The sequence below is a fragment of the Pseudophryne corroboree genome, chromosome 3, assembly GCF_028390025.1.
Source record: "Pseudophryne corroboree isolate aPseCor3 chromosome 3, aPseCor3.hap2, whole genome shotgun sequence".
NCBI lineage: Eukaryota > Metazoa > Chordata > Amphibia > Anura > Myobatrachidae > Pseudophryne > Pseudophryne corroboree.
The window spans coordinates 281,600,355-281,626,845 of NC_086446.1; the positions used below are offsets into that span (position 1 = coordinate 281,600,355).

At 45.4% G+C, this 26,491-nt stretch overlaps 1 protein-coding gene across 1 annotated transcript in view; it reads left to right on the top strand.

Moving 5' to 3' along the window:
- The first annotated feature begins 642 nt into the window (after positions 1-642).
- OPRL1 (opioid related nociceptin receptor 1) overlaps positions 643-26,491 on the top strand; it is a 239,958-nt gene continuing 214,109 nt past the window's right edge. Inside the window, exon 1 of the mRNA XM_063959213.1 lies at positions 643-1,006. The gene's annotated coding sequence lies outside the window, so the exon portion shown is untranslated. The remainder of the gene's footprint in view (positions 1,007-26,491) is intronic.

Sequence of the window (26,491 nt, forward strand, 5' to 3'; positions counted from 1 at the left end):
AACCTACCGGTATTTATGATTAATCCCTCAAGTTCTTCTTTGTAAAGCGCAACGGAATATGCTGTGCTATATATGAAACTGTAAATAAATAAATAAATAATAAATTATTTTTTTTTTTTTTTTTAATCACATCTTTATTTTATTTGTGACCTGGAAGAGAGTAACTGTTTTCTTTCTTTTCCAAATGAAAGTCATTAACTCTTTGCTACCCCAATGTTTGAGCTGCACAGACAAGATCCCTCCTCCCACTGATTTTTCAATCTCCTGTCACAGCGCTTATTGCATTAACCCTTCCTTTTTCTTAAATCATGCCATCTCTCACCAGTAACAATCACATTAACCCTTAGCTCTCTGCCAAAGCGTTTTTTGCATTCACAGTGCTCTAAACCTTTATAGCTTGAGCTATTCACTTTCCTCTGTAACCTTATCAGATTAACCCTTCACTTTTCTATTACCCTGATTAGTCCATATTATTAACCTTTTCTGTTCCACTAGCACTGAGGTGAGGGGCTCAATTCAGCTGACACTTGTGTCCCAGCTGGGTGGAAATGGCCATATCGAATGACATTAACCCTTCACCCTCCACTCAAGGTCATATTCTGGTGCCATTAACTCCTTCCCTGCCACAGGTTACCATATAGGTTTCCATTCTGCATGGTGCATGTATGTTAGTGGAGCCCGCACTCATACATTCATTTAGCTGCAGGTCTAGCTGTGTGTAATGAGTGTCTCCTCTCCTCCCCTCCTGCCCAGGTCTGAGCGGTGCTTCCTCCCCTCCCATTGTCTGTATAGCAGCACAGTGAGTTAATGCAGAATCCCAGCCCTGCTCTCTGCATCCTGCACACCCCTGCTGCCTCCTTGTCTCACTGCACTCCTCCGGAGCATCGATGTGATTCTCCCCTCTCTCTCCCTGGTGGGGCTTTGCGGCTGTCTCTGTTTTGACGAAGGAAGACTAAACCTGAGTAGCAGGGAGACTCCTCCAGACACAAGCTGCAGGCAGACCAGGGTAAGTCCCTTCCTCCCCAATGACAACTGCGTCACCTCAGAGGTTGTGTTATCATGGGGTACCCCTTGCACCCCCCTCTCCTGCCAGGCCTGCCTTTGGTGTGGGATGTTGCTCTGTTGTCATGCAGTCTGCGCTAAACGCCCTGTTGCTATGTACAGTAGATACTGGTGCAGAGAGATGTGTGGTGACTGCAGTGTGGATGCGATGCTCTGCAGCACTGATACTCCACTGCACTCTCTCCAACAACACTTAACTGTCTCCCAACTTCTGGGACATCTCTGCATCATATGCAGCAGCCAAGTGTGGCAATAGACGCTTCTTATGTTGTGCTGGAGTGTTTCCCTTTCTCACCCTATACGGGCATGCTCAGGGCTATAGAGAGACTGTGCCGGCTGTATACATTACACGCTGCTTTCCTATAGGGGATGTTCAGACATCTGTTTGGCTGGTGCATACAGTTAGTGCAGGCTTCAACTTATGGCTCTGCAGTGGTTGTAGAACTACTAGTTCCAGCATGTCCTGCCAGTTATTAATGCTTGAGCTTGTAGTACCACACCAGGTAAGGGTGTACAGGTCTCTTATCTCAGTTAATATATGGAATATCATAGCTACAATTAGCTATAGTAGTAAGTGCTTATATCTCTGTAGAACTGCTAAATATTTATATTACATGCTGGATATGTCATTGACTATATAGACAGAGATAATGTGTGTGCATATGTTGTATATATACCATGTCATTTGAAAGAAAGCTCTGTGAACCAATGCAATATCTTACAATAAAATGAAAGGTTGTATATGTTGGATGAAATTTTACTGGAATGTGTGTATTCGTCATAGGCTGTGGTGTGTACACATGATTAGGTATATAAAAGGGATTTTCTGGTATACAGCTTCTGCACCTCTACAACAGCTTATGTGCTACAGAATGTATTTCTATACTACAGACAATAATATATGGATAGGCATGGTAAGGCCAGTTACTGTACAATGAGCCCTGTCTGTTTGTCTGTGACACTCGTTTATCAGGCAGGTAGTGACAGAATTGTCATTTATTTGTTGTTTATTTTTTGTCCTCCAGTAGAGTATGGCAAGAACATTGTGCAGGGACCCAGGTTGTGGCCCTCCATATAAATAGTAGCCAGAATTAGGGCTATTTGTTTGTGTCAGTGTGTCACATAAGTCACATCACATTGCTGTCATACTTATTACACACTAAATGAAATTAATATATGCTTTGTTAAATACCATTCCAGGGTTATGTAAACGGTATGAGTAGTATGTATTAAAGTAAAATATAGACAGCTTTTGTTTTGGATATTCATCACTTTGCTGCCTATTTGCTGTTGTATGTGTATGAACTGTATATATGTTTGGTAGTCACTTATTAGATATGCCTTTAAGTCGTAGTTATGATGCCCCTTTGTCCCCAGAACATCCTACATTCTTGTGGAACCTATTCAACAAGCTCCTGGGAATATTATGGTCCATGGTGACATAATGATATCACACAGTTGCTACAGATTTTTTGGTTTCACATTTATATGGCGAATCTCCCATTAGACCGCGTCCCAATGGTGCTATATTGGCTTGAGATCTGGTGACAGTGGAGGCCATTGGAATACTCTAAACTCATTCTCATGTTCCATGAACCAGCTTGAGATGACGTGTGCTTTGTCACATGGGGGATGCAGCCATCATCGCATTGCATCTTGCCACTCTGCGTATGATTAGCGGTGTTACTATGCCATATGCATGAAGAAAATCACGAAGGACAGCTCTTGCGGTAAGAACTGTCCTTTGCGATGTGTGGGCTTCTGGAGTCTGCGATGTCCTTTGCGATGTGTGGGCTCCGGGAGTCTGTCTGCGTATAAGTCTAGTTATGAGCACGCCGTGGGGGGTGCTGGGAGGGATCTGGTTGGATCTCTCTCAGAAGGGGCAGTGTGATAGAAGCCCATAGGCTTCTATAGGACAACGCCATCTGAAGATGGAGTTGTCAACCGCATGCAAGCCATGGAATCGCTCGCATTCTGGGGCATGGTGCATATGCGGTACCTGTCCAAACCTCCAGAAAGGGCGTTTTGGAAGTTTGCCCACATTTTTCAGCTTGCTGCATCTCATATGTGGTGATTTTCTTCATACATATGGCATTAGTAAATGCCCCTACTCATGTGGAGAGTGGCGGGATGCTCAATGCGATGATTGCTGCATTCAGCCCATGGTGCTATATCCTGCTGAAAGTAGACTGTGGTGGATGGATAGTCTGTGGCCATAATGGGTTACGTATGAGCATCAGCAATACTCTGGCAGGCTATAGAATTTAAACAATGCTCAGTTGGCATTAAGAGGCCTAATGTGTGCCAACAAATCAATCGCCATACCATTGTACCACCACCACTTGCCTGAACCATTGACCCAAGGTAGCAGTTCATTCTAGCAGGTAACATTCTAGTATACGCTCAGTGTCATTTAATAAGTGCAATGCTAAAAATTGATTATGACACATTTGTAACATTGGGGCAGATGTATTAAGCCTGGAGAAGTGATAAAGCAGTGATAAGTGTAAGGTAATAATGCACCAGCCAATCAGCTCCTAACTGTCGATTTACATACTGGAGCTGATTGGCTTGTGGGTTATAACCTTGTACTTATCACTGCTTTATCACTTCCCCAGGCTTAATACATCTGTCCCAATGTGTGAACACTTCACATGCTGGGTGTACCCATCATGGTGTCTCTTATGCACAACATTGCTATGCTTAGGAGGGATGTAGTTATGTCACATCACCTCCCCCTACATTCCACACCCTCATAATCCCGACGGTCGGCATGCTGACCAACAGGGACTATTTCCACTCGTGGGTGTCCACGACACCCATAGAGTGGGAAAAGTACCCGCAAGGTGCTTGTTGCGCTCGCCCCCTCTTCCCCTGAGCCCCGCTGGCATTCCGGTTTCTGGGATGCCGGCATTGGTATGCTGATTGGTGGTCTCCAGACCACCGGTCACGCAATACACCCCCGCTCAGGGCAGTGGTCCCAAACTTTTTGGAATAGCGGCACCCTAGAGTATCAGAATTTTTTCTCACTGCACCCCTAGGCCCACAGTTTCTTATTGAGAAATTTAGAAATAAATATTTAATGAAGTAAATTGTGTTTATATGTCATCCTTAGGTTCAATTGTGTAGTAAGGGACAGGATTTGCTTCTGTTTGTCCACATATGTTATGACTGGCAGCCACCAGCGCTGGTTTTGCCTATTACATTGACCATAAAAAATTTGAATCAGTCCTGCACCACCAATCCAAGACACCCCTGCAGGTGTCCTGAGGCACCCTAGGGTGCCACGGCGCAGAGTTTGAGAACCACTGACTTAGGGTAACAGAATACACAATGGAAGTTTCAGGAAGAATTCGGCTAGCTTTGTAGTTGTTCTATGCATACACTGTAGCTACAGTGGCGTATATCTATAATGGGTGCAGTGTGTGCGGTGCACATGGGCCCCTGGGTCCAGAGGGGGCCCACACTGCACATACTGCACTCTTTTCTTTTATACTTACCTTCTGGTGTCCGTGTGTGGGCTGACTCCTCTCCCGAGTCCCATAGCTGGCAGCGCTGTTGCCATTCTGAGTGAGCGGTAGAGACTCGGCTACCGCGCCATTTTTTCGGAGATCTGTGCATGCGCTATACACTCTGGCACTGTGCCAGAGTCTCTAGAGCTCAGAGCGCTGCTGGCTGCGGGAGAGGAGGGTGCCCACACACGGAGACAGCACACGGGTCCCCTCCTCTCTTGTCTCAAACTTAAATGAAATACAAGAGGAAAATAGAATTGATGGCATACATGTGTTAGATTGCAGAATTTGCACCAATGGAATATTGGTTTGACACTTGAATTAAGCAGATTAACTTGTTCCTCTCCATACACTCCTTCAATGGATTATCCAACTGATGTTTTCAATCAACCAGTACACCATATACAATAGAACCCTGATAGGGGACCACCTGGGCTATGTGGATAAGAAAGCTTTTTGATAGTAAACAAAATCATTAAAGAAAAACTATTTTTGTTATCTTTAAAAATGTAATAGTAAAAATGTATATCAAACTTTTCCCACTGCTAAATTATACAAATACTGTATGCTACAAACCAATGGAAGTCAAATTTCCACATCCTGTGCCCATCTTGTCCCCTGGATGGCACATCAACTATCTTTCAAACATTTTCAAAGCAGTTAACTATCAGTCCAAAATTTTTTATACATATATATATATATATATATATATATATCTCCCAATTCAAACATCAGCGGCACTCAGAGGATTGAAAGTGCAAAGAAATGTGTATTTCACATCCAAAAATTTGCCAACGTTTCGGAGCTCGCACGCCCCTTTGACAAATGTTTGAATTGGGAGATATGAATTTAGTTCCAGAGGGCACCGGAGTGAACTATGGTTACTGAAGGAGGAGTGCCGGTCCGTATGTATGTGTGTGTATATATATATATATATATTACATTTATATTTCATTTACCGTATATACTCGAGTATAAGTCGACCCGAATATAAGCCGAGGCACCTAATTTCACCCCAAAAAACTGGGAAAACTTATTGACTCGAGTATAAGCCTAGGGTGGGAAATGCAAGTCTAGCCGTACACAGCCCTCAGTGCCAGATATGCCCCCACATTGCCAGATATGCCCCCATATTGCCAGATATGCCCCCACATTGCCAGATATGCCCCCACATTGCCAGATATGCCCCCACAGTGCCAGATATGCCCTCATAGTGCCAGATATGCCCCCACAGTGCCAGATATGCCCCCACAGTGCCAGATATGCCCCCACAGTGCCAGATATGCCCCCACAGTGCCATACTGCCAGATATTCCCCCACGGTGTCAGATATACCCCCACAGTGCTACATGTGCCCCCACAGTGCCAGATATGCCCTCATACTGCCAGATTTTCCCCACGGTGCCAGATATGCCCCCACAGTGCTACACATTCCCCCACAGTGCCAGATATGCCCTCACAGTGCCAGATATACCCTCATGGTGCCAGATATGCACAGCCCCCAACCCCCCCCCCCCCCACTGCCGCCGCCTGTCTCTACTCACCATTGACGGGCTGTGTGTAAACGAATTAAGGGGCAGCGGAATGCGGGCAGCAGCAGGCGGTGCGGGCATCGGTGGCCGGCCTTAGGTCATACAGGAAAGTCTGCAGCGGCTGAGGAGGCGGGCGGCGCGGCGGTGCTTCAGCGAGCAGGGAGAGGGAGACGGATGGCTGCAGCAGCGTCACTGATTGATGCACCAATTACAGTGCGCTGCTGCGGCTCCCGTGTCCCCCTCCCTCCTCCTCCTTCCCTCCTTCCCAGAGATCTCTACGCTCTGCTCCGGAGCATCACTCGAGTATAAGCCGAGGGGGAACTTTTTCAGCACAAAAAATGTGCTGAAAAACTCGGCTTATACTCGAGTATATACGGTATTTATTGATTTTTTTATTAAAAAGTTTGACTACTTGTTTATCATTTACATAATACACAGCACTGACAGAGAGTATTCAGTCATCCACATCAGTCCCTGTACCAGTGCTTCTTATAATCTGTCAAGCTGGTTGCTATGGACAACTTCTCCGCTGGTCCACTTCTCCACTTTTTTCATTTCTTCATACATCAATCACTATATATTCCCTAACACATGGAAACACGTAAGAAAACTATTAACCTACTAGTATGTCTTTAAATAGTTGGAGGAAACCAATGCAAACATGGGGAGATCATACAATCTCCACGCATTCAGGGCTCTGGTCTTAATTAAACCCAGATGGCGTAAGTCTATGCCTCCTCCAATGTGTGAAAAATGCACTGGTTTATAATGAGAATTGTAATTACCTTTCTTTCATTTTATTTATACACCATGACATTCACGCTGCGTTACTCCGGCTCCCCATGCCTCTCATCTATCATCCTTCTTCCTTCGCACTCCAGCCACATCCTCTTCTCTATCCTCCTCCTTCCCCTACACCCCATCCACATCCTGTCCACCATCATGCTCCTTCCTCACACCTGGGCTGTCACCTCTCCTATCAATCTCCTTCCTCACATCCTGGTCCCATCCTCTCCTCTATTATCCTCCTTTAGTCACAACAGCCGCATCCTCTCCTCCATCATCCTCCTTCCCTCACATCCTGGCCCGCCTCCTTCACTCACACCACAGACACATCCTCTCCTCCAATATCATCCTTTCCTGGCACCCCAGCCACATCCTCTCCTCCAATATCCACCTTCCATCACACCCCAGAACATCCTCTCCTCTGTCGTCTTCCTTCCCTCACACACTGGTCCTTCACCATCATTCTCTTCCTTCCCTCACACCCAGGCAACATCCCCTCCTCAAATATCCTCCTTCCTTCACACCCCAGCCACATCCTCTCCTCCATCATCCTTCTTCACCCACAATAAGACCCTATTCTCTCCTTCATCACCCTTCTCCTTCCTTCACACTCCAGCCCCATCTTCTACTACATTATCCTCCTTCCCTCACCCCATCCATATCTCTCCTCCATCATCTTCCTTCCTTCACACCCTGGCCCTTCCTCTCTTCCATAATCCTCTATCACTAACACTCCGGCCCTATCCTCTCCTCCATCATCCTCCTTCCCTTAACCTAGCCCCATTCTCTCCATCATCATCCTTCCCTCATACCTGGCCCTTCCTCTCCTCCATAACCCTCTTTGCCTCACACTCCAGCCCTGTCTTCTCCTCCATCACCCTCCTTCTTTCCTCACACTCTGTTCCCATCCTCTCCTCCAGTTTCCTCCTTCCCTTAACCTAGCCACATCCTCTCCTCCATCATCTTCCTTCCCTCATATCTGGCCCTTCCTCTCCTCCATAATCCTCTTTCCCTCACACTCCAGCCCTGTCTTCTCCTCCATCACCCTCCTTCTTTCCTCACACTCTGTTCCCATCCTCTCCTCCACTTTCCTCTTTCCCTTACCCTATCCACATACTCCCCTCCATCATCTTCTTTCACTCACACCTTGGCAAGTCCTCTCCACTATCATACTCCCTCTCTCATTCCCTAGCCCCTCTTCTCCTACCAGTATCTTCCTTCCCTCACATTCCAGCCCCTCCTTTCCTCCACCATCATCCTTCCTTACAATCTGGCCCCATACTCTAGTCCATCACCCTCCTCCTTTCCTTAAACTCCGGCCCCATCCTCACATCTATCACCCTACCCCTTCTATCACACTTTGACCATATTCTCTCCTACATCACCTTCATCCTTTTCTCACACTACAGCCACATCCTCTCCTGTTTCTCCCTCCTTCCTTCACAGTTGCAGCTCAATTATACCCCTTTCAGACTGACAAAAAATTCCTGGATTATTGCACATGAACACGCATCAACCCGGGAATTTGCTCAGTGTGAAAGGGTACAGGAACAATATCCTGGGACGAGCATCCCAGGTCTCGACCAAGGTTGAATCCGGGATCGTTTCGGTATGCAGTGCAGTGTGAACGGGTATGCCGGGTCAAGGCGACACGGCACCCGTTCTCTTCATAGGGGGATGCGGTGCTTGGAGATGATTATCTCCAAGCACAGCCTCCGGTAACGTCAGCGGTGACATCACCAACCCGGCAATATGCCGGGTCGGGCTGCAAGTCTGAAGGGGTCTCAAGCCGGGTCGCACCTGGGAAGCACCTGCGTACACATTCCCGATTGCGACTCGGCTAATGTCAGTGTGAAAGGGGTATTAGTGTCAGTATCAGTGAGCAGTATGCAGTGTCACAGCTGCTTCTCACATACCTGTATGGCTGTCCCCCTCCTCCCCTGCAGCCTGCGTGACCAAAGTGTGTAGCACGTCACTGTAGCCCCTGCAGCAACGATTGGCCACAGGCATAGCTCTGTAAGCAGTGCACTGAGCGTGGCTGTAGAGATGTCACTGTGTTTCACCAGTGGCGGCAGTCCTGAGAGAGAGAGTGGGGCTTGTGGCATATTCCCCAGGTGTCTGCCCTTTAACTTGACACTGCACTGTTGAGAGAGGTGATCTGGCCCAGCGGGAAGTGTCTCATTCTCCCGGTCATCCAAACCTCCCTTGTATAAATGAAAAGATAATAAGCTGATATTTTCCCACAACCAAGTTACTATGTAAATAATCTAATTGGTATTGTAAATGATAAAGCTATATGTCACCAAGGAGTTTGGTGAGACTATGGGGTATATGCAATTGCGGTCGAATTCCCGAAATTGTCGAATTTCGGGTCATTTTCGACCAAAAAAAAAAATCGCCTATGCAATTCAGTGCTTTCCGACCAAAAAACGGACTTTCAAAATTCGACTTTTTGAAATTCGACTTTTTGCAAATTCGACTTTTCTGCAATGATATAAGTGCTGCAATTCGACCAAAGCATATTCAATTCAAGTTTGGAAATTCGACAGCAGTGCTTTTAGACAGCAAATTCGTCATTTTCAATCCGCCACACTTTGGAGGGTGAAAACAAATAAAAAAATTTTAAACATGTTTTTTTTTGTGTTTTTTTTGGGGGGAATAGCAGATCTATTTATATTAGAAGGGATTAGGTACTTTTTTTTTTTTTTTTTGGAGGCACAAATATTATTTATATATTTTTTAAAATATTATTATTATTATTATTATTATTTTTTTAATGCTGGAACGGTGAAATCATAAAAAAAATGGCGTGAGGTCCCCCCTCCAAAGCATAACCAGCCTCGGGCTCTTCGAGCTGGTCCTGGTTCTAAAAATGCGGGGAAAAAATTGACAGGGGATCCCCCGTATTTTTAAAACCAGCACCGGGCTCTGCGCCTGGTGCTGGTGCCAAAAATACGGGGGACAAAAAGAGTAGGGGTCCCCCGTATTTTTAACACCAGCATCGGGCTCCACTAGCTGGACAGATAATGCCACAGCCGGGGGTCACTTTTATGCCGTGCCCTGCGGCCGTGGCATTAAATATCCAACTAGTCACCCCTGGCCGGGGTACCCTGGGGGAGTGGGGACCCCTTCAATCAAGGGGTCCCCCCCCCCAGCCACCCAAGGGCCAGGGGTGTAGCCCGAGGCTGTCCCCCCCCATCCAATGGGCTGCGGATGGGGGGGCTGATAGCCTTTTGTGATAATAAAAAGATATTGTTTTTTCCAGTAGTACTACAAGTCCCAGCAAGCCTCCCCCGCAAGCTGGTACTTGGAGAACCACAAGTACCAGCATGCGGGAGAAAAACGGGCCCGCTGGTACCTGTAGTACTACTGGGAAAAAAATACCCAAATAAAAACAGGACACACACACCGTCGACAGTAAAACTTTATTTCATACGTCGACACACACATACTTACCTATGTTCACACGCCGACATCGGTCCTCTTCTCCTTGTAGAATCCACGGATACCTGAAAAGAAAAGATCAATATACTCACCTCAGCCATGGTCCAGAGATAAATCCACGTACTTGGCAAAAAAACAAACCGAACACCCGCTCCATGCCGGACTGAAAGGGGTCCCATGCTGACACATGGGACACCTTTCCACGAATGAGACCTGTCAGTGACAGCTGTCACAGAAAGGTCTCTAAGCCAATCAGGAAGCGCAACTTCGTTGCGCTCACCTGATTGGCTGTGCGCTGTCTGTACTGTGACAGCACATCGCAAAGCCGCTCCATTACTTTCAATGGTGGGAACTTAGCGGCTAGCGGTAAGGTCACCCGCCGGTCAGCGGCTGACCGGCGGGTGACCCCACCGCTACCCGCAAAGTTCCCACCATTGAAAGTAATGGAGCGGCTTTGCGATGTGCTGTCACAGTACAGACAGCGCACAGCCAATCAGGTGAGCGCCACGGAAGTAGCGCTTCCTGATTGGCTGAAGGGACGTCAGTGACAGGAGTCACGTGATGTCCCGGCATTCGGGAGAAAGGGGTCTGATGTGAAAGCATTGGACCCCTTTCTAGTCCGGTATGGAGCGGGTTTTTGCGTTTTTTTTTTTTTAAACAAGTACGTGGATTTTACTCTCTGGACATGGATTTATCTCTGGACGCTGGAAGGTGAGTATAATTTTTTCACAGGTACCCTCGGATCGTCGGAGACCGTGGCAGTCGGCGTGTCAACATAGGTAAGTATGTGTGTGTCGGTAGTGTGTAATAAAGTTTTACTATCAAGGTGTGTGTGTCCTGTTTTTATTTGGGTATTTTTTTCCCAGTAGTACTACAGGTACCAGCGGACCCGTTTTTCTCCCGCATGCTGGTACTTGTGGTTCTCCAAGTACCAGCTTGCGGGGGAGGCTTGCTGGGACTTGTAGTACTGCTGGAAAAAACAATATCTTTTTATTATCACAAAAGGCTATCAGCCCCCCCATCCGCAGCCCATTGGATGGGGGGGGGACAGCCTCGGGCTACACCCCTGGCCCTTGGGTGGCTGGGGGGGGGACCCCTTGATTGAAGGGGTCCCCACTCCCCCAGGGTACCCCGGCCAGGGGTGACTAGTTGGATATTTAATGCCACGGCCGCAGGGCACGGCATAAAAGTGACCCCCGGCTGTGGCATTATCTGTCCAGCTAGTGGAGCCCGATGCTGGTGTTAAAAATACGGGGACCCCTACTCTTTTTGTCCCCCGTATTTTTGGCACCAGCACCAGGCGCAGAGCCCGGTGCTGGTTTTAAAAATACGGGGGATCCCTGGCCAATTTTTCCCCTGCATTTTTAGAACCAGGACCAGCTCGATGAGCCCGAGGCTGGTTATGCTTTGGAGGGGGGACCCCACGCCATTTTTTTTTCGGGTTTTTCACGTTTTTTTACCGTTTTTTAAAATCGCGGCAAAATCCGCCAAATCGGCCGATTTTCGCCCGCGACTCTGGCGAATCCGTTTTTCATTGAATATGGTGAATTCCGGAAGCCACCTTCCGGGATTCACCTGTCGAATTGAGTCGAATTAAAAAACGGCGAAAATTGCCGCGAATTCGACCGCAATTGCATATACCCCTATTTATGAGTGCTTGTATTATTGATAATAATTTACAATAGGGGTGTAAGTTTTTCTAATATACAAATTTACCTAATGAACACTTTGGTGTTGTCATCCGAACTCACCTTTTATATGGATATCAATTAGATGGGTTTATACTAGTGATGTGCACCGGAAATTTTTCGGGTTTTGTGTTTTGGTTTTGGATTCGGTTCCGCGGCCGTGTTTTGGATTCGGACGCGTTTTGGCAAAACCTCACCGAAAATTTTTTGTCGGATTCGGGTGTTTTTTTCAAAAAACCCTAAAAAACAGCTTAAATCATAGAATTTGGGGGTCATTTTGATCCCATAGTATTATTAACCTCAATTACCATAATTTCCACTCATTTCCAGTCTATTCTGAACACCTCACACTATTATTTTTAGTCCTACAATTTGCACCAAGGTCGCTGGATGACTAAGCTAAGCGACCCAAGTGGCCGACACAAACACCTGGCCCATCTAGGAGTGGCACTGCAGTGTCAGACAGGATGGCCGATTTAAAAAATAGTCCCCAAACAGCACATGATGCAAAGAAAAAAAGAGGCGCACCAAGGTGGCTGTTTGACTAAGCTAAGCGACACAAGTGGCCGACACAAACACCTGGCCCATCTAGGAGTGGCACTGCAGTGTCAATCAAGACAGGATGGCACTTCCAAAAAATTGTCCCCAAACAGCACATGATGCAAAGAAAAAAAGAGGCGCACCAAGGTGGCTGTGTGACTAAGCTAAGCGACACAAGTGTCCGACACAAACACCTGGCCCATCTAGGAGTGGCACTGCAGTGTCAATCAAGACAGGATGGCACTTCCAAAAAATTGTCCCCAAACAGCACATGATGCAAAGAAAAAAAGAGGCGCACCAAGGTGGCTGTGTGACTAAGCTAAGCGACACAAGTGGCCGACACAAACACCTGGCCCATCTAGGAGTGGCACTGCAGTGTCAATCAAGACAGGATGGCACTTCCAAAAAATTGTCCCCAAACAGCACATGATGCAAAGAAAAAAAGAGGCGCACCAAGGTGGCTGTGTGACTAAGCTAAGCGACACAAGTGTCCGACACAAACACCTGGCCCATCTAGGAGTGGCACTGCAGTGTCAATCAAGACAGGATGGCACTTCCAAAAAATTGTCCCCAAACAGCACATGATGCAAAGAAAAAAAGAGGCGCACCAAGGTGGCTGTGTGACTAAGCTAAGCGACACAAGTGTCCGACACAAACACCTGGCCCATCTAGGAGTGGCACTGCAGTGTCAATCAAGACAGGATGGCACTTCCAAAAAATTGTCCCCAAACAGCACATGATGCAAAGAAAAAAAGAGGCGCACCAAGGTGGCTGTGTGACTAAGCTAAGCGACACAAGTGGCCGACACAAACACCTGGCCCATCTAGGAGTGGCACTGCAGTGTCAATCAAGACAGGATGGCACTTCCAAAAAATTGTCCCCAAACAGCACATGATGCAAAGAAAAAAAGAGGCGCACCAAGGTGGCTGTGTGACTAAGCTAAGCAACACAAGTGGCCGACACAAACACCTGGCCCATCTAGGAGTGGCACTGCAGTGTCAATCAAGACAGGATGGCACTTCCAAAAAATTGTCCCCAAACAGCACATGATGCAAAGAAAAAAAGAGGCGCACCAAGGTGGCTGTGTGACTAAGCTAAGCGACACAAGTGGCCGACACAAACACCTGGCCCATCTAGGAGTGGCACTGCAGTGTCAATCAAGACAGGATGGCACTTCCAAAAAATTGTCCCCAAACAGCACATGATGCAAAGAAAAAAAGAGGCGCACCAAGGTGGCTGTGTGACTAAGCTAAGCAACACAAGTGGCCGACACAAACACCTGGCCCATCTAGGAGTGGCACTGCAGTGTCAATCAAGACAGGATGGCACTTCCAAAAAATTGTCCCCAAACAGCACATGATGCAAAGAAAAAAAGAGGCGCACCAAGGTGGCTGTGTGACTAAGCTAAGCGACACAAGTGGCCGACACAAACACCTGGCCCATCTAGGAGTGGCACTGCAGTGTCAATCAAGACAGGATGGCACTTCCAAAAAATTGTCCCCAAACAGCACATGATGCAAAGAAAAATGAAAGAAAAAAGAGGTGCAAGATGGAATTGTCCTTGGGCCCTCCCACCCTCCCTTATGTTGTATAAACAGGACATGCACACTTTAACGAACCCATCATTTCAGCGACAGGGTCTGCCACACGACTGTGACTGAAATGACTGGTTGGTTTGTGCCCCCACCAAAAAAGAAGCAATCAATCTCTCCTTGCACAAACTGGCTCTACAGAGGTAAGATGTCCACCTCATCATCATCCTCCGATTCCTCACCCCTTTCACTGTGTACATCCCCCTCCTCACAGATTATTAATTCGTCCCCACTGGAATCCACCATCTCAGGTCCCCGTGTACTTTCTGGAGGCAATTGCTGCTGGTGAATGTCTCCACGGAGGAATTGATTATAATTCATTTTGATGAACATCATCTTCTCCACATTTTCTGGAAGTAACCTCGTACGCCGATTGCTGACAAGGTGAGCGGCTGCACTAAACACTCTTTCGGAGTACACACTGGAGGGAGGGCAACTTAGATAGAATAAAGCCAGTTTGTGCAAGGGCCTCCAAATTGCCTCTTTTTCCTGCCAGTATACGTACGGACTGTCTGACGTGCCTACTTGGATGCGGTCACTCATATAATCCTCCACCATTCTTTCCATGGTGAGAGAATCATATGCAGTGACAGTAGACGACATGTCAGTAATCATTGGCAGGTCCTTCAGTCCGGACCAGATGTCAGCACTCGCTCCAGACTGCCCTGCATCACCGCCAGCGGGTGGGCTAGGAATTCTTAGCCTTTTCCTCGCACCCCCAGTTGCTTGAGAATGTGAAGGAGGAGATGTTGACGGGTCACGTTCCGCTTGACTTGACAATTTTCTCACCAGCAGGTCTTTGAACCTCTGCAGACTTGTGTCTGCCGGAAAGAGAGATACAACGTAGGTTTTAAATCTAGGATCGAGCACGGTGGCCAAAAAGTAGTGCTCTGATTTCAACAGATTGACCACCCGTGAATCCTGGTTAAGCGAATTAAGGGCTCCATCCACAAGTCCCACATGCCTAGCGGAATCGCTCTGTTTTAGCTCCTCCTTCAATGTCTCCAGCTTCTTCTGCAAAAGCCTGATGAGGGGAATGACCTGACTCAGGCTGGCAGTGTCTGAACTGACTTCACGTGTGGCAAGTTCAAAGGGTTGCAGAACCTTGCACAACGTTGAAATCATTCTCCACTGCGCTTGAGTCAGGTGCATTCCCCCTCCTTTGCCTATATCGTGGGCAGATGTATAGGCTTGAATGGCCTTTTGCTGCTCCTCCATCCTCTGAAGCATATAGAGGGTTGAATTCCACCTCGTTACCACCTCTTGCTTCAGATGATGGCAGGGCTGGTTCAGGAATGTTTGGTGGTGCTCCAGTCTTCTGTACGCGGTGCATGAATGCCGAAAGTGGCCCGCAATTCTTCGGGCCACCGACAGCATCTCTTGCACGCCCCTGTCGTTTTTTAAATAATTCTGCACCACCAAATTCAATGTATGTGCAAAACATGGGACGTGCTTGAATTTGTCCAGATGTAATGCACGCACAATATTGCTGGCGTTGTCCGATGTCACAAATCCCCAGGAGAGTCCAATTGGGGTAAGCCATTCTGCGATGATCTTCCTCAGTTGCCGTAAGAGGTTGTCAGCTGTGTGTCTATTCTGGAAAGCGGTGATACAAAGCATAGCCTGCCTAGGAACGAGTTGGCATTTGAGAGATGCTGCTACTGGTGCCGCCGCTGCTGTTCTTGCTGCGGGAGGCAATACATCTACCCAGTGGGCTGTCACAGTCATATAGTCCTGAGTCTGCCCTGCTCCACTTGTCCACATGTCCGTGGTTAAGTGAACATTGGGTACAACTGCATTTTTTAGGACACTGGTGAGTCTTTTTCTGAGGTCTGTGTACATTTTCGGTATCGCCTGCCTAGAGAAATGGAACCTAGATGGTATTTGGTACCGGGGACACAGTACCTCAATCAAGTCTATAGTTGCCTCTGAATTAACGATGGATACCGGAACCACGTTTCTCACCGCCCAGGCTGCCAAGGCCTGAGTTATCTGCTTTGCAGCAGGATGACTGCTGTGATATTTCATCTTCCTCGCAAAGGACTGTTGGACAGTCAATTGCTTACTGGAAGTAGTAAAAGTGGTCTTCCGACTTCCCCTCTGGGATGACGATCGACTCCCAGCAGCAACAACAGCAGCGCCAGCAGCAGTAGGCGTTACACTCAAGGATGCATCGGAGGAATCCCAGGCAGGAGAGGACTCGTCAGACTTGACAGTGACATGGCCTGCAGGACTATTGGCTTTCCTGGGTAAGGAGGAAATTGACACTGAGGGAGTTGGTGGTGTGGTTTGCAGGAGCTTGGTTACAAGAGGAAGGGATTTACTGGTCAGTGGACTGCTTCCGCTGTCACCCAAAGTTTTTGAACTTGTCACTGACTTATGATGAATGCGCTGCAGGTGACGTATAAGGGAGGATGTTCCGAGGTGGTTAACGTCCTTACCCCTACTTATTACAGCTTGACAAAGGCAACACACGGCTTGACACCTGTTGTCCGCATTTGTGTTGAAATAATTCCACACCGAAGAGCTGATTTTTTTTGTATTTTGACCAGGCATGTCAATGGCCATATTCCTCCCACGGACAACAGGTGTCTCCCCGGGTGCCTGACTTAAACAAACCACCTCACCATCAGAATCCTCCTTGTCAATTTCCTCCCCAGCAACACCCATATCCTCATCCTGGTGTACTTCAACAGTGACATCTTCAATTTGACTATCAGGAACTGGACTGCGGGTGCTCCTTCCAGCACTTGCAGGGGGCGTGCAATTGGTGGAAGGCGCAAGCTCTTCCCGTCCAGTGTTGGGAAGGTCAGGCATCGCAACCGACACAATTGGACACTCCTTGGGGATTTGTGATTTAGAAGAACGCACAGTTCTTTGCTGTGCTTTTGCCAGCTTAAGTCTTTTCTTTTTTCTAGCGAGAGGATGAGTGTTTCCATCCTCATGTGAAGCTGAACCACTAGCCATGAACATAGGCCAGGGCCTCAGCCGTTCCTTGCCACTCCGTGTCGTAAATGGCATATTGGCAAGTTTACGCTTCTCCTCAGACGCTTTTAATTTAGATTTTTGGGTCATTTTACTGAACTTTTGTGTTTTGGATTTTACATGCTCTCTACTATGACATTGGGCATCGGCCTTGGCAGATGACGTTGATGGCATTTCATCGTTTCGGCCATGACTAGTGGCAGCAGCTTCAGCACGAGGTGGAAGTGGATCTTGATCTTTCCCTATTTTAACCTCCATATTTTTGTTCTCCATTTTTTAATGTGTGGAATTATATGCCAGTATCAATAGCAATGGCCTACTACTATATTTACTGCGCACAACTGAAATGCACCACAGGTATAGAATGTAGATGGATAGTATACTTAATGGATGACGACACAGAGGTAGGTACAGCAGTGGCCTACCGTACTGCTATATATAGTATACTGGTGGACACTGTCAGCAAACTGCAAAACTAAAATGCACCACAGGTATAGAATGTAGATGGATAGTATACTTAATGGATGACGAGTGACGACACAGAGGTAGGTACAGCAGTGGCCTACTGTACTGCTATATATAGTATACTGGTGGACACTGTCAGCAAACTGCAAAACTAAAATGCACCACAGGTATAGAATGTAGATGGATAGTATACTTAATGGATGACGAGTGACGACACAGAGGTAGGTACAGCAGTGGCCTACCGTACTGCTATATATAGTATACTGGTGGACACTGTCAGCAAACTGCAAAACTAAAATGCACCACAGGTATAGAATGTAGATGGATAGTATACTTAATGGATGACGAGTGACGACACAGAGGTAGGTACAGCAGTGGCCTACCGTACTGCTATATATAGTATACTGGTGGACACTGTCAGCAAACTGCAAAACTAAAATGCACCACAGGTATAGAATGTAGATGGATAGTATACTTAATGGATGACGAGTGATGACACAGAGGTAGGTACAGCAGTGGCCTACCGTACTGCTATATATAGTATACTGGTGGACACTGTCAGCAAACTGCAAAACTAAAATGCACCACAGGTATAGAATGTAGATGGATAGTATACTTAATGGATGACGAGTGACGACACAGAGGTAGGTACAGCAGTGGCCTACCGTACTGCTATATATAGTATACTGGTGGACACTGTCAGCAAACTGCAAAACTAAAATGCACCACAGGTATAGAATGTAGATGGATAGTATACTTAATGGATGACGAGTGACAACACAGAGGTAGGTACAGCAGTGGCCTACCGTACTGCTATATATAGTATACTGGTGGACACTGTCAGCAAACTGCAAAACTAAAATGCACCACAGGTATAGAATGTAGATGGATAGTATACTTAATGGATGACGAGTGACGACACAGAGGTAGGTACAGCAGTGGCCTACCGTACTGCTACATATAGTATACTGGTGGACACTGTCAGCAAACTGCAAAACTAAAATGCACCACAGGTATAGAATGTAGATGGATAGTATACTTAATGGATGACGACACAGAGGTAGGTACAGCAGTGGCCTACCGTACTGCTATATATAGTATACTGGTGGACACTGTCAGCAAACTGCAAAACTAAAATGCACCACAGGTATAGAATGTAGATGGATAGTATACTTAATGGATGACGAGTGATGACACAGAGGTAGGTACAGCAGTGGCCTACCGTACTGCTATATATAGTATACTGGTGGACACTGTCAGCAAATTCCAAAACTAAAATGCACCACAGGTATAGAATGTAGATGGATAGTATACTTAATGGATGACGAGTGACGACACAGATGTAGGTACAGCAGTGGCCTACCGTACTGCTATATATAGTATACTGCAAAACTAAAATGCACCACAGGTATAGAATGTAGATGGATAGTATACTTAATGGATGACGAGTGACGACACAGAGGTAGGTACAGCAGTGGCCTACCGTACTGCTATATATAGTATACTGGTGGACACTGTGTCAGCAAACTGCAAAACTAAAATGCACCACAGGTATAGAATGTAGATGGATAGTATACTTAATGGATGACGAGTGACGACACAGAGGTAGGTACAGCAGTGGCCTACCGTACTGCTATATATAGTATACTGGTGGACACTGTCAGCAAACTGCAGAACTAAAATGCACCACAGGTATAGAATGTAGATGGATAGTATACTTAATGGATGACGACACAGAGGTAGGTACAGCAGTGGCCTACCGTACTGCTATATATAGTATACTGGTGGACACTGTCAGCAAACTGCAAAACTAAAATGCACCACAGGTATAGAATGTAGATGGATAGTATACTTAATGGATGACGAGTGACGACACAGAGGTAGGTACAGCAGTGGCCTACCGTACTGCTATATATAGTATACTGGTGGACACTGTCAGCAAACTGCAAAACTAAAATGCACCACAGGTATAGAATGTAGATGTATAGTATACTTAATGGATGACAAGTGACGACACAGAGGTAGGTACAGCAGTGGCCTACCGTACTGCTATATATAGTATACTGGTGGACACTGTCAGCAAACTGCAAAACTAAAATGCACCACAGGTATAGAATGTAGATGGATAGTATACTTAATGGATGAGGAGTGACGACACAGAGGTAGATACAGCAGTGGCCTACCGTACTGCTATATATAGTATACTGGTGGACACTGTCAGCAAACTGCAAAACTAAAATGCACCACAGGTATAGAATGTAGATGGATAGTATACTTAATGGATGACGAGTGACGACACAGAGGTAGGTACAGCAGTGGCCTACCGTACTGCTATATATAGTATACTGGTGGACACTGTGTCAGCAAACTGCAAAACTAAAATGCACCACAGGTATAGAATGTAGATGGATAGTATACTTAATGGATGACGAGTGACGACACAGAGGTAGGTACAGCAGTGGCTTACCGTACTGCTATATATAGTATACTGGTGGACACTGTCAGCAAACTGCAAAACTAAAATGCACCACAGGTATAGAATGTAGATGGATAGTATACTTAATGGATGACGAGTGACGACACAGAGGTAGGTACAGCAGTGGCCTACCGTACTGCTATATATAGTATACTGGTGGACACTGTGTCAGCAAACTGCAAAACTAAAATGCACCACAGGTATAGAATGTAGATGGATAGTATACTTAATGGATGACGACACAGAGGTAGGTACAGCAGTGCACTCTGCACTGTACTCCTCCTATATAATATTAATTATACTGGTGGTCTTCAGTCCCCACAATAAAGCAACACACTGAGCACAGATATGGAGTGTTTTTCAGGCAGACAACGTATACTGGTGGTCACTGTCAGCAAAACTCTGCACTGTACTCCTGCTATAGCTGCTCCCCAGTCCCCACAAATAAGCAGTGTGAGCACTCAGCACAGATATATTATGCAGCACACTGAGCACAGATATGGTATATGGAGCGTTTTTTTCAGGCAGAGAACGGATAAAAACTGGTGGTCACTTATCAGCAAAACTCTGCACTGTACTCCTCCTAACAGCTGCTCCCCAGTCCTCCCCACAATTAAGCAATAAACCAATCAACTTCTAATATAAACGGAGAGGACGCCAGCCACGTCCTCTCCCTATCATCTCCAATGCACGAGTGAAAATGGCGGCGACGTGCGGCTGCTTATATAGAATCCGAATCTCGCGAGAATCCGACAGCGGGATGATGACGTTCGGGCACGCTCGGGTTAGCCGAGCAAGGCGGGAAGGTTCGAACCTGCCTCGGACCCGTGTAAAAAGGGTGAAGTTCGGGGGGGTTCGGTTTCCGAGAAACCGAACCCGCTCATCACTAGTTTATACAGTATATGTATTATTATCAGTAGGTTATTAAATAAATAATTATATAGTATATACAGATGTGTCCACATACATCTAGCCTCCTGGCACGTTAAACAGCACTTAAACAGCCCAGCTTGTACGTCTTATTTGCAAAATGTTGTGAATAAGACGCATTTTCGGCATTAAAGACATCTGTACTGTATAGCATAGTAAGTATATTGTATATGGGAGATACATTTTGCTTTATAATATTATTTATATGATCATTTATATATTGTATGAAGCTACAGAAATTTGTATTTTGATTCAAGAAAATTTTGGTTCAAAATTATGTTGACATGCATTCTTTTAAAATTCAGCTTGGAAATCATGAATTGCTTAGATCTGCTTCAGTTTGTCCCGTCTCACCTCCAGTTCACCCTGCTTTGTGTTTTTCAGTCGTTGACAAACTCTGTGGGTACTGCAGACAACACATCACAGTGAGTGAATGTTAGGGAAGGTGCTTGACATTAAATATTTATAATGAGTGAGTGTTAGGGAGCTGCTTGGGGTTTTGTGATGGCACGTAAAGCTGGTACAACTTTGAAAAAGTAAGGTAATTGCCATCTTGATTCTATACAAGACATCCATTTATAAAATAGTACAAATTTTAAAAAAAAGCTTGAAGGGAACACTTGTAAAACTATCATTTTGTGCATTTAGGAACTAATTTAGAGTTCCACTGAAGTCTGAATTGTGGATTGATCTTAAGATTTTTTTGCATTGTGCATGGCTACTTCAGAAGCATAGCTGTCTTTATAGAATAAGTACTGCCGCTGTTGCCTGAGAAAGTGGACCTGTGTATTAAAGTGAGATTTAGCTTTGATTTTATGTTTATTTTTGGTACTTGTGCATTCATGTGTTTTATGAAATGTTTTTATTGGCACTCTTTAAACTCAACTGATACTGTGAATATTGGATGTGCTATTTGTTCTATAAAAATAGCTATTTCCTCTGCAGTAGCTAATATTTACCTGTGTTTGAATAAGTGGACCACCAAAGCTGGGACAATACTGTATACCTTTTATTCTAATCATTAAATTATTATATTTGAACCTGATGATCGGTTGCACAGTTCATATATGCTTTTCCTCTGTCTGAAACCTTTAGCAGCTCTAGCTACAGCCATGCTGGAATTTTCCAGATTAAGGAGTCTATTTACTAAGCCTTGGATGGAGATAAAGTGGGGAGAGATAAAGTACCAGCCAATCAGTTCCTAACTGCCATGTGACAGGTTGTGTTTGAAAAATGACAGTTAGGAGCTGGTTTGTTAGGACTTTATGGGCTAGATGCATCATCGCTTGGAAAGTGATAAAATGGAGAGTTAAAAAGTACCAGCCAATCAGGTCCTAACTACCATGTCACAGGCTGTGTTTGAAAAATGTCAGTTTGGAGCTGATTGGCTGGTACTTTTTCACTCTTCATTTTATGACTTTCCAAGCGATGATGCATCTAGCCCTATATCTGTCAACTTTATCTCCAACCAAAGGCTAGTAAATAGACACTTAACTACAGTATGACACTTTTTTTGGGAAAATTACAGTTAGGAGCTGATTGGTTGGTACTTTATCTCTCTTCAAGTTTTGATAAATCTGCCCCTAAGTAACAATGGCTGGGAATAGTTTGCACTTCACAATGTCATAATGTGCAGCTTCAGAACAATAAAAATGTACACCATTATTACAGTTAGCAAGACAGGAAATCTAGATGTCATCAGGTTTATCAGGTGTTCCATGTTTCTCCCAGTGGAGGCTATGATTCCTTTTCATGTGTTGGATCAGGGTTTACGTTCCCATGCGACCTAAACTGATCCTTTGTGTACACACTGCTCACTTGACCTTTGCCATGTTATCCATGTCACTCTGAAAAAATTTCAAACTGATGACATTTAGATGGCAATTTTGGCCTTTTAAATAATATATGGGGCTTATTTCTTGGATTGGGAACGCTGCTTGTAAGGTTGTAGATGATAGAAAATTAGTAGCCATGGCACTATCTGGTATTCCATAATCACTAATTGTACGATAACTTACAGTGTCCTTCAATGTGTAATGTTATTATACATTTTGGCAGGTGTGCCTCTTGGGTGTGGTGGGTGGGGCGTGCAGTTTTCTTTCATGCACATCTTGTACCTGCTGAATTGTACCAAGCTGTAATGATGAAGAATAAGTAGCCATACAACTAGATTTATCTAGTTACAGTATATGGTTATTTGTTTTTCATCATTACCACTTGATACAACTTCACAAGCAATGTCAGAATTCAGTCTTTAGTTATTTAATTACTGTTTAATTAATGACTCTTTTTCTTGTACCATGTACTTAGCAATATGTCCTTTTTAATTTGCCCATATAAGATTTATCATATTCCATATTCGCAAAATGAAAATTAATATGTTCACTCAAATTCAATATTATTCTCTTTCCTGGACAAGGGTTCAATACTAGCCAGGTTCGGCATCAGCGTGCGTACTGCGCAAATAGCAGCCATTGGCCTTTGCATGTATCAGTAGGGGCCAATAGTATGAATGGCTATCGACCAATGATGGTTGATGCCTACTGTCAAATAGTTTTGCCATCAAGTGCCACCGATGGTAGAGACACCTTCATAGTTTCCAACCTGCCCCCACTGATGTTTTGCCTGTGAAGGGTTTTATACCATCAAGATTAACCACCAATGGGACCATCGATGATGCCATTAGTGGCCATTGCCAAACTTGATAAATCCGACAGTTTTGCAGCCCCTCTAGAAAATTATGGGGGCTGTTTTGTGGTTGGAAATGGAGGGACTGTGGCAGATATCGGAGATAACTACTGTGGTTTCTTCTTCTTAAATCCTGGGGATCCTTAATGTTTCCTTGTACTCCCCGAAAATGTGTGCAAATAATTTTTCAATAAGCTTAAGCTTATGACTTGGTGGTAAAGTTTCATCTTCACCTGGCTACCTTTGAATTTGGGGTGACAGTAAATGTGTATTACCATTATTCATCGGAGGGTGACTATCACATTGCAGTGCTACTGTCACATCATGCTTATCCTTAAATTGCTGCAAATAGCCACTTGTACTTCATTTCAGATGCATTATGTTTGGAGCTCTACTTGGATCTGACGCACTATCCTCAAAGTTTGCCAGGTTATTATTTAAATACTGCCCTGTGTCATTATTTGATAAAGGGAATAGTAGAGTTTCATTGTCATCTCCAAAAGAGATATACAGTATTAAGAGCACAAGGGACCCAAGATAGGAAACTGGTTCAGGATCCCCTCTCTTCTGGGGATTGTTGGTTAATTTGGGGCCTTCCCAAGCTTGCCAACTTAATGTTGTTACCCTCCTGGAGTTCCTGAAGGATAGATGCAGGTAGCCAGCTGGGAGGTGGGTTGACTGAAATTACATCATCATGGACCATCCACTTTTGCATGTTAGTTAGGGTGTTTGGGAGCCTAAACCACAGACTTTTTTGCACATTTCTTCTCGCCATGTTAGCTGGCTGCGAAATGTGTCTTCCGTGGCTGCTGGGTATCCGAAAGGAGCATATGTGTTCACTTTACTTCTGCTGGAGAAAACATTTGAATCACCCCCCTATTGTGCCAGTTGTCTTGTATTTAATTTAAACGTATGCACCAAAACATACTAGGTATCATTGACTTTACCCGGTTCAAAGTTCATGAGCAATTAGTGCAAGACAAGTGGTGACACAAGTGACTGATTGTAACTTGCTTCCCAATATTTCCTCAACTATAGTGTGCTAAAGTAGCCTAGCACCCAGGATCGAGTCATGCAGGTATCTCAGCACCTCCTGAATCCTCACATAACTTCCAGTCCAATATCCAGTGACGGGCAGTTACAATTCTGCTGCAGTAGGGCCACCTGTGCGCTATGTGTACATACACCTGACAGCTGGGAAGGTTCACCTGCCTGCCTCTTGTCTGTCAGTGTCAAGCTGTGGCTACTGCACAGTGCTGTGTCCGGCAATCGACATAAGAAGGAACCACAAATCCAGACGAGCACACCATAAGGGGGGTACAAAACTTTGCTGCAGGACCTGATTATGTTGAGAAATCTACCCTGGGTAACCCCCTCTCACAGGTTGGTTCCCCCCTCAGCCCCCCCCCCCCCTGCCCCCACCAAATCAGCTTTCATCCCAGGCTCTGCAAAAGACCCGCCCCCAACTCTCTTCATCTTTATGTTCTCCTTCCCTGGTCTCTCCATCCACTGGCACTGCAGTCTCACTATGTCTCTCTCACTATATAATTTTCTTCTGTTGTCTTTCTCACTATCTCCCTGTCTACTGTAGTCTCTCTCACTGTATCTCTGTCCTCTGCAGTCTCTCTCACTATCTCCCTTTCCCTGCAGTTTCTTTCACTGTCTCCCTGTCCCCTGCAGTCTCTCTCACTATCTCCCTGCCCCCTGTAGTCTCTCCCTATTATGATACACACCTGCATGTGGATGAGACCTCTAGAACCTTCTACTGAGATCTTCTTTCAATAACAACTACCCGTTGTTCCCATAGAGTTTTATATACTCACCGGTACTTAAGCAGTCACCTGGACTTTAGCTCAGGCAGTAAGGGCTCATTCAATGCAAGGGTAATTGCTAAAAGTATTGGCTAGAGTAAATACAAATGCACTGGAAGAGTAGAGATAGTTTGCAGAACCAGAATAAGAATGAGCAGGGTTAATTACAGGTCAGAGCATCAGGATTGCACATAAGTTAAAAGTAGACAATTATCCATAACTACAAGACTTGTAATAATGGCAGTAACTCAGAATCCACATAGTATGTAACTTGAATAGCTTTCAACAATAAAAGCAGCATAAAGTCCAGCACAGCATGCACTTGAATAGCAGAGATACTTATAGTTCTAGATGGTACTCAGCAGAATGGTTATCACTGAGTAAGCAAGGACGCATATTGTTTGCAGTTGATAATCAGCATAGATGGAATTCACTGCGTAGAGATAGTAGAATTTACAGTTAGTAGATACTAGAATAAAGTTCCACGAGAATATAATAACTAGAAACAGAAATGGCAGGCATATGCAGATCAGGAGACCAAGTCGCAGAAACTGCATGGGCCAGACCAGTGGCCCATTCGGCAGAGTGGTGTGGCGCTCCCCGGCTGCCTAGCAACAGCCGTAACTCACTGAAGTTGTGAGCCGCTCTGGCGATTCATAACAGTACACCCCCATTCCCCTTGAGGAAGGGTTAAGGAACCCTTAGAACCTGCCTTATAAGGGAAATCCTTGAAGAACTGTGTTATGAGATTATCCACATGTACATGCCTTCCAGGTACCCCTGATCTTTCTTCAGGCCCATATCCTTCCAATGCACCAAGAAATTAAGTTGACCTTGTACAAATTTTAAATTATGCATTTTCTCAGTAACATATTCCTGATGATCTTGAACCAACACTGGAAATGGCTTCCTGCGAAACACCTGGAATCTTGAAGAGAATACCATCTTAAAAAGAGAACAATGGAAAGTATTAGAAATCTT